Consider the following 13,850-nt stretch of genomic DNA (forward strand, 5'->3'; position numbering starts at 1 on the left):
CCATAATTGCAATATGATAGCTTATTCTAAAATAAGTGAGTCCTCTTTGGAATGGATGATCAGAGATAGTTCATATGCCACTGAGATAGTAGAGATGATACCTTGGTCTAGAATATTTTTGAAAATCACTTCTGTGAAAAATTTTCTTGCAGTTCTAACCAAAGAAAATTGGCACAATAAATACAAAATTATAGGTCAACTCGTCATCAATATCTGCTTAAAATGAAAAAAAAAAATCCCCTTGAATATATGAAAATCTTAAACTGATCTAAATTTATTTTTAAAAGCAAAATGATGATATCTTTGAAGAGGGAGATATTTTTCTCCATTTCTACTTGACCTATCCGAAGATCCATCAATTTAAAAATAAAACACATTACCTGACATTACTTCTAAAACCGTAAAACCATGGGACTTTACTAGTAGCAGGCATGAAGTTCTTTTTTTTTTTTTTTTTTTTTTTCCTTTTTTTTTCCCCACCTAGTTTAATAAGACTAAGAGAAACAAAAGTTTAGCTTAGACCTAGCTTGGAGGTGAGCTAGCAAGGGCAGTTTTTTTCCATCCCCAAACTCCCAGTTAGAAATAAATTCTCCCACTTAGTATTCAGTGAAAAATAATTATATCTGAAGATTAGTCACCAACGTTAAGGTTAACCATTCAGAGAAGAGATTTTTGTAAAGTACAATGTCTATGATGACAAACAGGGTAAAATCAGACAAAGAAGACTGATGGTTATAGTTTAGTTTCTTCAAGGCACATGATTGGAAATTTTACCCAACCCAAACACTATTACTATAACATTGCATTTTCTTAAACTTGTATGAATAGCTCATTGTTTTTCAATTTTTCTGGTTCTTTCTACTAGCTAATAAAATTTTTAATCAGTAAATTTCCAAAATACCTGAAGTTAATTTTTATATCCAACTCTTGCCAGGCATTGTATATTAAAAATATATTTAACAAAATAACAGTTTTTTAGGGTTGCAAGATTAAAGGCTAATATAAAAAAACAATCTTTTCTTCTATACTAACAGTTAACATATACATTTCCTAAGCTTAACATTTATAAAATATATGTAATATTTGTGTGTAGCACCATGATAATGGAAGGCATTAAAGAATATCTAAAAAATGGAGAGATGTACCATTTTCATGAAGTGGAAGACTTGATAGTGCTGAGATGTCAATATTCCCAAAACTGATATGTAGGCTCAATGCAACTTTAGTCAAATTCCCAGCAGGATTTTTTTATGTGTGCAGAATTTGACAGTCTTATTTTATAAAATGTACATGATAAGCTCATTCAAATTTTATAATTTTGAAAAACAATAAAATTTCAAGACATAAACCTCCTGACATACAGACTTATCACATGCCACTATGTTCAATATAGTATTATTCTGAAGAAAGGATAGATTATAGATCAATGGAGCAGAATAGAGAAATGGACTCAACACGGTCAGTTGATTTTTAAGAAAGGTGTAAAGGCAGTTGAAATGGAGCAGTGATAGTCATTCTTAAAAAATGTACTGGAACAGTGGGATGTCTGTAGAAAGTAGTAGAGTTTTGATCCAAATTTTGCACCACATGTATACATTAAATTGAAATAGATCATGGACTAAATTTCTAAAAACTGAAGCTATAAATCTTGAGCAGAACAGTGGAGAAAATGTGTAAACTTCAATTAGACAAAAATTTTGGATTTGATAGCAAAGGCATGCTCCAAAAATGATTAATTGGACTTCATCAATATTAGGAACCTCTACTTTGTGAAATAATTAAGGGAAGTAAGAGTAGCCAGAGGATTGGAGAAAACTGTATATCAGATAAAGGACTTGTATCCAGAAATATAAAGGAGTCTCAAAGGACAACAATGAGAAACCGAACAACCCAACTCTAAAAATGTGCAGATATTTTGTACAGGCACTTCATCAAAGTTATACAGAAAGCAAATAACAGGAAAAGATGCTCAACGTTAGAGAAATATAAATTAAAAGCACAAGATTTCACTATAAACATATTAGAATTTTGAAAATAAAAAGCGTAACCATCTCTGTCATTGTAGAGGATGTCAAGTAACTGGAACTCTCGTTCACTGTTGGTGGGAATATAAAACATTACTTTGGCAACTTTTTATAAAATTAAACATTCACTTAGTATACAACCAAGTAGACCTCCTTGGTATTTAGGCAAGTGAAATGAAATCTGTATTTAAACAAAACTTGTAAATTATTATGTATAATGGCTTACTCACAAGCATCCCAAAATGGAAACAACCTCCCTCAACTGTGGAATGGATAAACAAACCCTGATAGAACAAAACAATGGAATAATATTCAGCAATACAAAGACAAAACTATTCATATGTCTAGCAACATGATGAATCACAAATGTGTTAGGTTAAGTATAAAAAGCAAGACTCAAAGGCATAATACTGTATAATTTTGTTTATATGACAATTTTGCAAAGAAAATTATACAGACAGAGAACAGATTAGTGGCTGCCAGGAACTAAGATGATGGACAAGGAGGAATTTGTGGAGATAATGAAATTATTCTATGTCTTGATCCTAGTGGTGGTTACATGATTAAATATATTTGTCAACTTTCTTAAAATTGTACACTACAAATATGAATTTTATTCTACATAAATTAAAATCTTAACAATTATAAAGTAAATAGCTACTCCACAAAAATCCACACCCTAAAACTCTTAGAATCAACTGTAAAATTGAACTTCTCAAAAGGGCCGTAACAGGGACTATCAAATGTCAAGAGGGGCCAAAGCCACTTTGATTACTTTAGATTTCTGATGCAATCGGAAAATAACAGGAAGAACTAGAGAGAGAAAAAAATTCAGACCAATAAAAACTGTGGTATATTTTAAATGTTTACATTTAATAAAGTGATGCTTTTAACTGAAGCAAAAAGAACTCACAAAAATGAAAAATGCTAAAGCAAACTCTGACAGCAAACTCTGTGGTTGTGTCATAGTGTATAATTAGTTCTGCTGCATGTTTTTGCATATCTCCATCATAACCTGCTGACAATGCATAATTTTAATACATTTTCATATCTTTGGAGTTTAAATGTTTAATATTTGCTGACAGAGAAGTACATTTTATTACTTGCTATGCATTATATCTCTTGTTTTTACAGTAGTCAAAAGAACAATTTTATCTCCAACAATGTGACTTTTTTTTTGCTTCTTGAGTGAGAAATCTAAATGGAGTTTCCTAAACATTTATCCTAAAGTTTAGTGAAATTTTATAAATCCTGTATTGTATACTATAAAAAAATAATTTGAAAAAGATATAAATTTTTCTTGGTGTTTTGGATGATTATTAAATGTTATGGTGATCATAATGGCTAAATTTTGTTCATAGCCAGTATCACATGTAAAAAATATAGAGTAGAGCAATATTCTTTGTTAATGATATGATTTTAGATCAGTTTCTGAAATAATCTTGATATGGAAAGGGTTGATTTTCTTTGTTTGAAATATGATTGACAAACGTTTGTACTAGGGATAAGAAAATGCCGTTTCCTCCATTTTATTGTAGGAAATTACATGGATAAGATTTTTTCACTATATGTTTCCTTTGCAATGTTTTTTTTTTTTTTAAGTTGGTTGTCATTCTTACTGAAAATTAGATAAAAAGATATTTGATATATTCTATGCAATGGTTTAATGATACATGTGCAAATTGTAATGCATTTGAGTGAATTATAAATGAAAGAAAAGTTGATGGTAACATTGTCAGTCTTGTGTATTATGAAATTCCTGTGCTCACTTCAGGTTACAGACTTCCTCTGACATTCATTTTTCTTGATATGCTATGTGCCTTGTTGGGGCATTGGCTTTCTCTCTGCTTCAAGAGCAGCATGTCTCTGAGCCTTAGTGGGTATATCTTTAGAACGCTTATTGCAGTGACTTTTCTACAGAATGCTGACAGTTTTACAAGATACCACTGTCAAAAATTCTCTAAAGCATGAGCATTTTTAATGCATCAAATATTTCCAACAGTTTATGAACATTTTAGAAACTAGAATAAGAATCATGACACAAAATCTTTTAAATTTGTTTAATACAATTTGTTTTAAGCAATTCAAATTATATTTAATCTCTTTAAATATTTCCTAATTTATTTGAGTTACTATACATTTTCTTATTTTTATTCTTTTTTTTTGAAAAGTATCTCTATGTAGGGCATGCTGTTCTTTTGAGGCTGGGTTAACTTGAACTCAAAGGCTCCATTTTAATTGGCTCTAGCTAACCCGTGGTCATGTTTTGCAGAGATCTAAGGTCCAGGAATCCTGTCTTTCTTTCCAAGGGCACCATGCTGTTTCTTGGTATTCTTTAATTCTCTTTTACTTCGGAATGCAAAATATTAAAGAATACCAGATAAATCTTTTTAATTGAATCAAAATTTAAGCCAATTCCATACTATTCATAACTGCTCTTATTGAAACAGAAGTTTTCAAATATCAGTAACAAAATAAAAACTTAAAAAGCCTCAAAAGACACAAGTCATTCACAGTTCTAGAGTGTGCAGTGTGCTTTCATTTTGCAATTTACTTCACTTACCTTGGTAGTTGCTAATCCATGATAAATTTCTTTGTCTTCTTGAAATATTTATATTGAGTTTCTGTGCAGAACACCTTTATTGAAAATAGTTTCATAAAGAGAACACATTTATACAGAGTAGTTAATGTGTAAATTTATGGCAAGTCAGACTGGGAAACCAGCTTTCATGTATTTACAGGTCTTCTGTTTTTAGAGATGGGACTTCACCTTGACTATCAACTACATGATATGATTTCCCACTTTTAAGAAAAACTTTAATAGCAAAGAGCTAACAAATCTATCATTTATTTTTCAAATAGTTATTTGCAGATATCTAGCTAGTTGTTCATACACAGGACTCAATTCACAATACATTTTATAAATCATCAGAGCACTGATTCATATTTAATATATAATGAACAATACATCAATAAGCATGAATCAAACCAAATAAAAATGAAACAATTACATGATTTGAAGTATACATCTGGTGCATAAAGTCCAGTCAAATCTAATTTATCCCTTTGTTAAGTTTTGCCCAAATATAAAGAGTAACATAATACCACTAAATATATGTCGCTCTATGAACTGAGCTAAGAATAACCTGTGTATCCCTGCACAGGTGAGAACCTATTGAAATATCCTGCTGTCATTTTCAACCACTCAAAATAATTACAGAAGTACTATCATAGTAATTGTTCTCACCATTCCTAGTTGCCACCACAATGGAGAAAAAGAGATACATTTTGGTTCAATGAAAATATTTTAATGGTTTCTTTCATTTTTTTCCTGAAGTGAATTTAGTTGTTCAATAATATGAGGAGTGTAACTTTTTAAAATACACCCTTTAAAAATAACTATAAATTTTGATATGAATTTTCTGAGACCACCCATTTACTTTGTATTATGAGAACCACATTGTCATTTTATTCACTATGTAGTCCAGATTACTAAAAGAAAACATGCAGAAATGATGTAGCATTATCTCTAAAATACCTAATAAAAATTGCCTAACTTTATTTTTTAACCACTCAAGAGTATACCAGTAGAATTTATTTGGAAAATGTGAATGCCCTCTATGAATTAACACTGGTGAAACTCTCTACATGTCCGAGATCAGCCCACAGGCTACTTCAAAAATATGCAAGCAAATATTGCATTAATTATTCAAGGTTTATTAGTATAAATTTTGTATTTTTACTTAGCTCAAAAAAGGAAACATCAAACAGAAAAACATAAAACACATTTGGATGCAGCATGTGGTCGATAAGGCTCCTAAAATTGTTAAAACACAAGAAGAAATAGGCAGGTTATATGACTATCAAACAAGAATTCTAAATCTTAGTATGAAAGTAGGTGCTCTATAATCTCTTACTTGGAATAGATACCAGATCTATTTTAATGAAGGTAGAAAATCAAATCCCTTCCCTGTGATGTATAAAATCTTGTTATGAATAAATCTGAAAGAATAAAAGGACTCAAGACAATATTAGGTTTATAAAGATTTAAGGTAGTCCACAACCAGCATTCTTGTCTTGGTCAATTTTATCTTTAATTATAGGGTAACAGGAAGACTAGAACCAGAGTGGGTTCACTTACCATTTTCCAAAGTAAGTAATCTCAGGACATATGTCTTTTCTAGGGAAAATATATTTCCAGTTCTTAGCTGGAGTTGCCTAAACCTGGTTATTGCTGCATTGAAATGAAAAAATATATATATTTTAAAAAATCAACCCCTCACCCTGAAATCAGTGGCATACAACAAATATGTATTAATTTCTTATTCTTCTGTATACTGATTAGCTGGGGTACAGACTATATCTGGACTTGTCAGGGATTGGTTCCAAGCTGTGGTGTGGGCTTGAATCTACTCCACATGTCACTCATATCTTTGGACCAGTGGCTAATTAAGGCAAAATCTTTTCATAGTAAAAGGCAGGAATGTAAGAGAACAAGCCAAGCCCTGAAAGCTAGTATCAAGCAATTGCTTATCTACTGCCTATCCCACTGGCCGAAGTAAATCACATGGCTTAGAAGGAAGATATGTTTTGAATAAGTAAATACAAATATGGTGACTTAATAAAGAAGATGTAGAGATTGATATTGGAATAGATCTTTTAGAGATATATACAACTCTGGAATAAAGTCAGAATGTTCAGGGAAGGTTTTTTGAATAAATGAAGATCAAATGTTAGGGATAACGATTTAGTTTTGCAAAGATGGGACAAGGGAGCGGAATACAAGTTTGGGGTAGGGGAACTACAGCTAAAAAGGCCTGTGGAAGAAACAGCATAATATTCAAAAAGCAAAGAAAAGGCTAGATTGCATATTGGCAGGAGTAAGGGGAAAGGTACAGTTATTTGGTGTCCTGTAGGTTATGTTTGGACTTTAGCTTTAGGATAGTAGGATAATTAGATTTTAAACAGAAAAGCAAACAGAATCAGAATTGCAATTTAAAAATAGACATTCTACCTACAAAATGGAGAGAGGAGAAAAAGTGGCTGTTTTGAGACAGTGAGTGACAGTTTTAGTAGGCTTTGAAATAGTTCAGTTAAAAAGTATGGATGGTTTAGATGTTAGCAGAGATAAAAAGTGTGACTTAAATAATGATTAATAACACATAAACACTAAAAGCAGGTGACATTTGTTGATTGTGTATTATGTACCAAACACTGTGACAAGAATTTAATTAATTGCCTATTTAACTTTCACAAAATTCACATAATTAATCTCCTATCTGCATTTCATAGTTGAGGAATTCAAAATCAGTACATTTTTGGAGGGGTAAAGGGAGTTGGAAAAACTCCTGACTCCAAATCCCACGATCTTTTTTTTTAATGCAATTGTATTGAGATATGTTCACACACTGTATAATTCATCCAAAATATACAATCAGTGGCTCACAATGTCATCATGTCATTGTGTATTCATCCCCACAATCAGTTTTAGAACATTTTCATTAATCTCCCCAAAAATAATAAAAATAAAAAATAAAAAAGAACAGCCAAAACATCCCATATCACTTATTCCCCTATTATTTATATATATATTTTTTCTTTATGTTATTACTCATCTGCCCATACACTGCATCCAGGGAGTGTCAGTCACAAGGTTTTTACAACCACGTGGTCACAGGATGAAAGCTATTTAGTTATACAATTATCATAAGAATCGAGACTACTGCATTACAGTTCAAGTTTCAGCTATTTCCTTCTAGCTATTCTAATACATTAGAACCTAAAAAAGAAATATATATACAATGCATAGGAATAACCTCCAGAATGACCACTCTACTGTATTTGAAATCTCTTAATCATGGAAACTTTATTTTGTTACATTTCTTTACCCTCTTTTGGTCAAGAAGTCATGCTCAATCCCCTGGGAGTCATGTCCCACATAGTGGGGAGGGTTGATTTGCAGAGTTGTCTTAGAGATACAGGCCACATCTGAGCAACAAAAGAAGCCAAAATCCATGATCTTTGCCAATAGTCTCTGTTGACTCTATTTTTTCTAGAAGTCAGTTTATAAGAATATGGTCATTAATTGGATAAATTTATTTATTTAAAATAGATTTTCCCCAGCAATTCATACCTAGTAAGGTGATATACACTACCACTACCCCATGCATTAACTTTAGCACTTGACTCTTTGCCGCCTTTCTCATTCATGTTCCTGGAAGATGCTGTCTGATTTTGCTGAATCAAGCCTCCCTAGAGCAGATACCCAGTAGTGGCTGTTTCTCCTCATTGCTTGCAACCGGTGAGGCCCTGTACATGATATGGTTGGCTAAGAATCTTGGAAGCCCCTTAACTGTATGTTATATATTTAAAGGGGGCTTACAAGCCAAATAACAAAACCAGGGAGCTTCTATGGAGGAATTACTAACAGAAGAACCTAAATAAAACTGTGAGGGGAATTCTTAAGATATTATTATAGAACCGCAGAGAATTTATGCACTCAAAAGCAAAACAAAACAAAAAACAAAAACACATGACTTCCACATGTAAAAATAAAATTATGGACTGGAAAGTAGAATACCAGTGATGAGATTAAAACAAAATTTAAAAAGTTGTTTGGTTCTCTGAATATTTAATATTTGATATTTCTGTCCTGACATGCCAGATATGGTATAAATGCTATTATTTTTAGTATATAACAGGTATGCTCAAAACAGTTAAATACCTACCCGATGATGGGGAAAATAGTAAACATGTTTTAGTTCTCTGGAAACAAGTTAGAAATATGATCTTACTTCTAGAACAGAAGAAATAATTGAAAGGTGTTCCAATTATCTGAGTGTTGCAATTCTATTATTTTCCTAAAATTTCTTGCATATGTTAGAAAATTCCTAGACTAGCAAATTTCTCAAACAGTTTCAGTAATCCAAGAACTAAGCATATGGTACTTTTAGCCTGTATTGCTAACACTCTTTTCCAAGATTACTGGAAGATACAAATTAATATTAGAATATTAAGATTTTAAAGCAAATGTCAAATCAGAGAAATTATTCCTCACAAAATCATCTGATCTAAAATCAGATCTCCTTCACTTTTCCCAAAATTTCTGATGTTGACTGGCATCTTTGGGGGGGTCTTTTCTTTATTATTAGATTCTATTGCATCTTTTGTGTGTTTATAATTTGGCCTTGGGTCTCATGGTTTCATATCTTTCCTAAAATCTTTTCATAGTGATTCATTTCCAGCATATGCATATACCAGACTGAACTTTGACAAATTCCCATGCCAGTGTTCTTTCCCTGCTGACTTATTTTATAATCCCTTGTTCATAGTATGGAGCCATAATGGAGGGAAAGGATGGTAAGGGTGATGGAATTTTTTAATGATACTGCACTTATTTTCTTGGGTGGTGGCAGTGATAGAATTATCTTGCTGGTAACCTCATTTCCATCAATACACTGACTCTGTGATTATATGCCTTGGGCTTTCTAGCTTGATGGCTAAGCAGCCAGCCCATTTTCATGTTGAATTACTTACAAAGGGGAAGAATTTAGCAAAGTATAAAATAGAACTCAATTAAATTCATTATTTTAAATTATACTTACTATTTTCAGTCTTTGAGCTACATCAAAAAATTAGTTGATGACCATTAAATATTCAGATATTTTCTGGGGTATGTTCTAGAAATTTCAGTCTTCATTTGCTTTGTCCTATATGTGAACAGGGATTAAAAAGGAACAAGATACTTAAAGTGGACAGAGAGGGTGAAATTTAAGGTCTAGTGGCAGATAGTGTAAGAACGAACATAATTTTATTAATGTGTTACTTTTATAAAGATTAAACTAGAAGTACAAAGGTATAACATAATGGAGACCTAAAGTATGGCTCAAATTTCTGGTGTCACACACCAGAAATTCATTTATTTGCTAAAAGAAAACTTTTATTGGAAACTCATCAGAGATCAGACTTTGTTCTGGGCACTAAATTTACACAGGTAAAACAGATTTCTTATCCGCAGGGATTTCAACATTCAGTGGGAAACCTGCTAATAAAACAGAAGAGTATTTTTTGGTGTGACAGATGCCAGAATGGTAAGAAGCAAAAGATGCTATATTTGCACAGATTCAGGGGACCTAACCCTAAATTGAAGGACCGGGAAGGATTTCAGGAAGATATAATGCTTCATTTGGAATCTGGATGAAGAACAGGGAAATTTGTTCAGGGAGTGAGGAAACATGAGAAGGGAGAATTTGCACACAATTTATAAATGTTTGCATGTACCCATGAGTAGCTGGAACTATTAAGTCGGAATTGGAGGATTCTAGGGTACCTGAGATGGAATGGTGACATCTGAATTGAAGTCAAGGAAGATATCCCTTGAATACAAATCAAGGGAATAATACATTCCATTTTTAAAAAATATGAATATTAATCTGAAGCTGATGGAGCTATTTTATTTAAAGTAGGCAATAGCCGTTAATATCTTGTATAATAACATTGATAATAGTATCTCTCAGACATATATGCAATTTACATTTTTAAAAAGAAATCTAATAATGTGTGATTTAGGATAAGTTATTTAATCATATATAAAAATTAATATTTAAAAGTAATGACAACTTCCTAGAATAATTGCATGAATTAAAAAAAAAAAATCCAAAGTGCAAAACAAGATTTCAAATGTCCGTCATTAATATTAGATATATTAGAGAAAGCTTCATTTAGTATGTGATTTTTAAATCTGAATTTAAAAAGTTATTTATCAGACACAATGATGTAAATTAATCCAATTTCTCTCAATGATTGTTATCTAAAGGATACATTGTTTATAGAAGGGAAATGAGTATCACTCCTGGAATGCCATTTCTATTACACTATATTACATTTTGATATCTTTCACTAAATTTAGAAAATTGAGGATTTAGAATTTAAGGAAACAAACTGTTATTGTATTACAAATTTGTTATATGACAAGCAGATATATTTTGGGGTATATAAATTCAATTATATGAATTATGTTCTTCATAAGAAATGATTAATTTTGAATTCCAACCCCTTTGTGAGAATGAATGAATGAATGAAATTTTCTTACTATTAAGTAGCTATTAGCCTAGGAACGCATATTTCACCTAATTGCTAAAAATATAAATAAGTAAACACTATTTTTCATTTATTTTATCAACACATAAATGCAAGCGAAGGTACAAAATGAGATTCAGTATAAAGTTTAACACCATGAATTAATGGACTATCTCGTAATTGTTGTTTATTTCCCCACCCCTTTTGTTAAACTTTCTCTCTCCCCCCATGGAACCCAGGGTCAATATAACCTATAGTTAAATGGTAATAGCTTAAGGAAATGTCTAGGTTTGCTTTGGATTTATCTTTTGGAATTCTTATTTTCCTTATAATAGGAACCCAACACAAACTGGTTTAAGCAGTGAAAATATTTCTTGACTCATGTATTTGAAAAGTCCAGAAGCAGGACAGGCATCAAGCATGACTTTCTCCTTGTCTTCATGCTCAGATTCTTCTAGGTTTTCTTCTCTCCGTATTTCAGCAGCATCCTCAGGCTGGCTTCCCTCCTTGTCACAAGATGGCTACCAGCAAGAGGCAGTACTGTATGTTTTAGCGTTCACATCCACGGGTACAAAAAACTATGCTTCTGATAACCATTTTTAAAAATAGCTGAACACCTACTTGATGTGAAAAAGGAAAATGGGATAAGCTGGTAGGCACATGCCTGTGAAGGAGAGCTTCCAAAGCCACACGCTTTAGCATTTGTTAAACAACTTCTTTGAATAAAAGGCAAGAGCTCTTGTAGATGCATTGGTAGATTGTAGTACATTGTTCTAAAGGAAGTAAAAGTTGAGGCAAAGTGAGGTTCCCTGCCTTACATTGAATAAATATATTCTAAGTTTTGTGTTGGTAACAAAAAAAAAAAGAAGAAGAAATAAAAAATTATTTTTCTAGTATGTGAAAAATGGGGATGTAGGATTTAGGAATATTTCATTAATAATATCCATGAAGCACAAAACACCTTTAAATATAAAGATGGTGCCAAAAGGATCTGATGCTTGGCTTTAGGAAAGTGTTATAGGTGATTTAGGGGTGGGGGGAAATTGGATTAACATATAAGGCACCCTAGTGTTTCAAAGTCATATATTGATATATTGTCTTTCATTCTCTACTATATATATATATATATATATATATATATATGAGAGAGAGAATATATATAGTGTGTATATATATTTATATATTTATATATATATATTCCTCACAGAATCATTGGGCTTGCCTGTTTCTTTTCCTCAATTAAAGCCTGCTTATTTTCAGTGGCACACAGGTAAATGTAGGGGGACGGGAAATAATTAAGAAGATTTTTCAGCCTTGGCTGGTGCTGGTTACCCAGGAATTCAGAGGAATCATAAGATTTCAGATGCAATCTTACCTTGTGTCTGCTAGGTTTTAAAACAGTAAAAAAGATAAAGAAGTAGCTCACAGTGTAAAATAACTTGCCTAACTGTAAGCTTCCTTTGGCTCAAATTACCTTGTGTTTCTCTGCTCCTTCCATATAGTGTGAACCTGGCGGCCAGCTGACTGGGCATTGCTGGAGAGAAGAGATCTCATGCCTGGCAGTCATATATATTTACTTTTTCCATCTTTACCTCTTCCCTTGGGGGCTTTAAGGATGTTAGGAAAAATGTAGCCTAAGGGTTGATTTAAAATATTAGTGTCTTTCTTCCAACTGTGTCAGTTAGGGTCTAATCAACAGTTTAAAGGTTAGAGCAGATGGTTATTACCCCCACCCCACCCCCTTTAAAAAAATAAAAATTAAGCCTGACTGAACATTAGAATCACCTAGGGAGCTCTTGAAAATACTTATGCCCTGGCCCAATTTTAATTGTCCTAAATGAATTGGTTTCAGGTAGAGTCAGAACAATTATTTGCCAGACGCTTCTAGGTGATTCTCATGAGCAGGTAGTTGAAAACTATCGGATTCTTCTAACAGGACCTTTTGAGCTCAACCAGCAAAACTTGAGTTGATCTAGATACTGAGTTTTTTTACTAAGCAGATAAAATTCAGAGACTTCATATACTCTTTTAATTGTTCTGTGTACTCCAAGAAATCACAAGAAATTGAAGGGAAACAGGGAAGATTTCCATTCCTTGCAAACTGTATCTGACCTGGCAAAAATGTCACCAAATATTAATAGGAATATATAATATTATAATAGCTAAGTCTATTGTCCATCCAGAAGTCCCGTGGCTCTTTAAATTTGGCTATATAATCATCCAACAAGAACCCATCCACCCATGAATCGTCACTCATAACATTTTTTTATGTTTTCTTTTTCTCCCTGTTTCTGTATATTTAATCAAATTGAATAGAATCTAGTTGTTGCCCCTTTTTCCATTTCATATTATATTATTGAAGAGTCCACTATTTTAAAAGTTCCTTGTATTATGTAATATGATTAAATATTTTCCTAATATTGGATTAATTGAATGAATATTATCCATTCTTTTAATTTTAGCCTACCCAATTTTATGTGATTATTATCCTGCAGTTGGCAAAGATTGTTTAATCATTGATTTTATTTCTCACAGTTTCATAGGGGATGGGTTTAGAGAGATTTCCCTTTAGAAAATGAAAATCAACTTCCTGTTAATGTGAACTGTCAATATTGTCATAAATTTTGAAGAAAAAAAATTCCCTCTTTTCATGTGCATTTTGGAGTAAGATGGATAAAATACAAGAAACTGCTCTTTATACCAATCTAAACTGATTATCAACATGTTCTCTCTATGGTTGTCCAATGG

The sequence above is a fragment of the Choloepus didactylus genome, chromosome 12, assembly GCF_015220235.1.
Source record: "Choloepus didactylus isolate mChoDid1 chromosome 12, mChoDid1.pri, whole genome shotgun sequence".
NCBI classification, from domain to species: domain Eukaryota; kingdom Metazoa; phylum Chordata; class Mammalia; order Pilosa; family Megalonychidae; genus Choloepus; species Choloepus didactylus.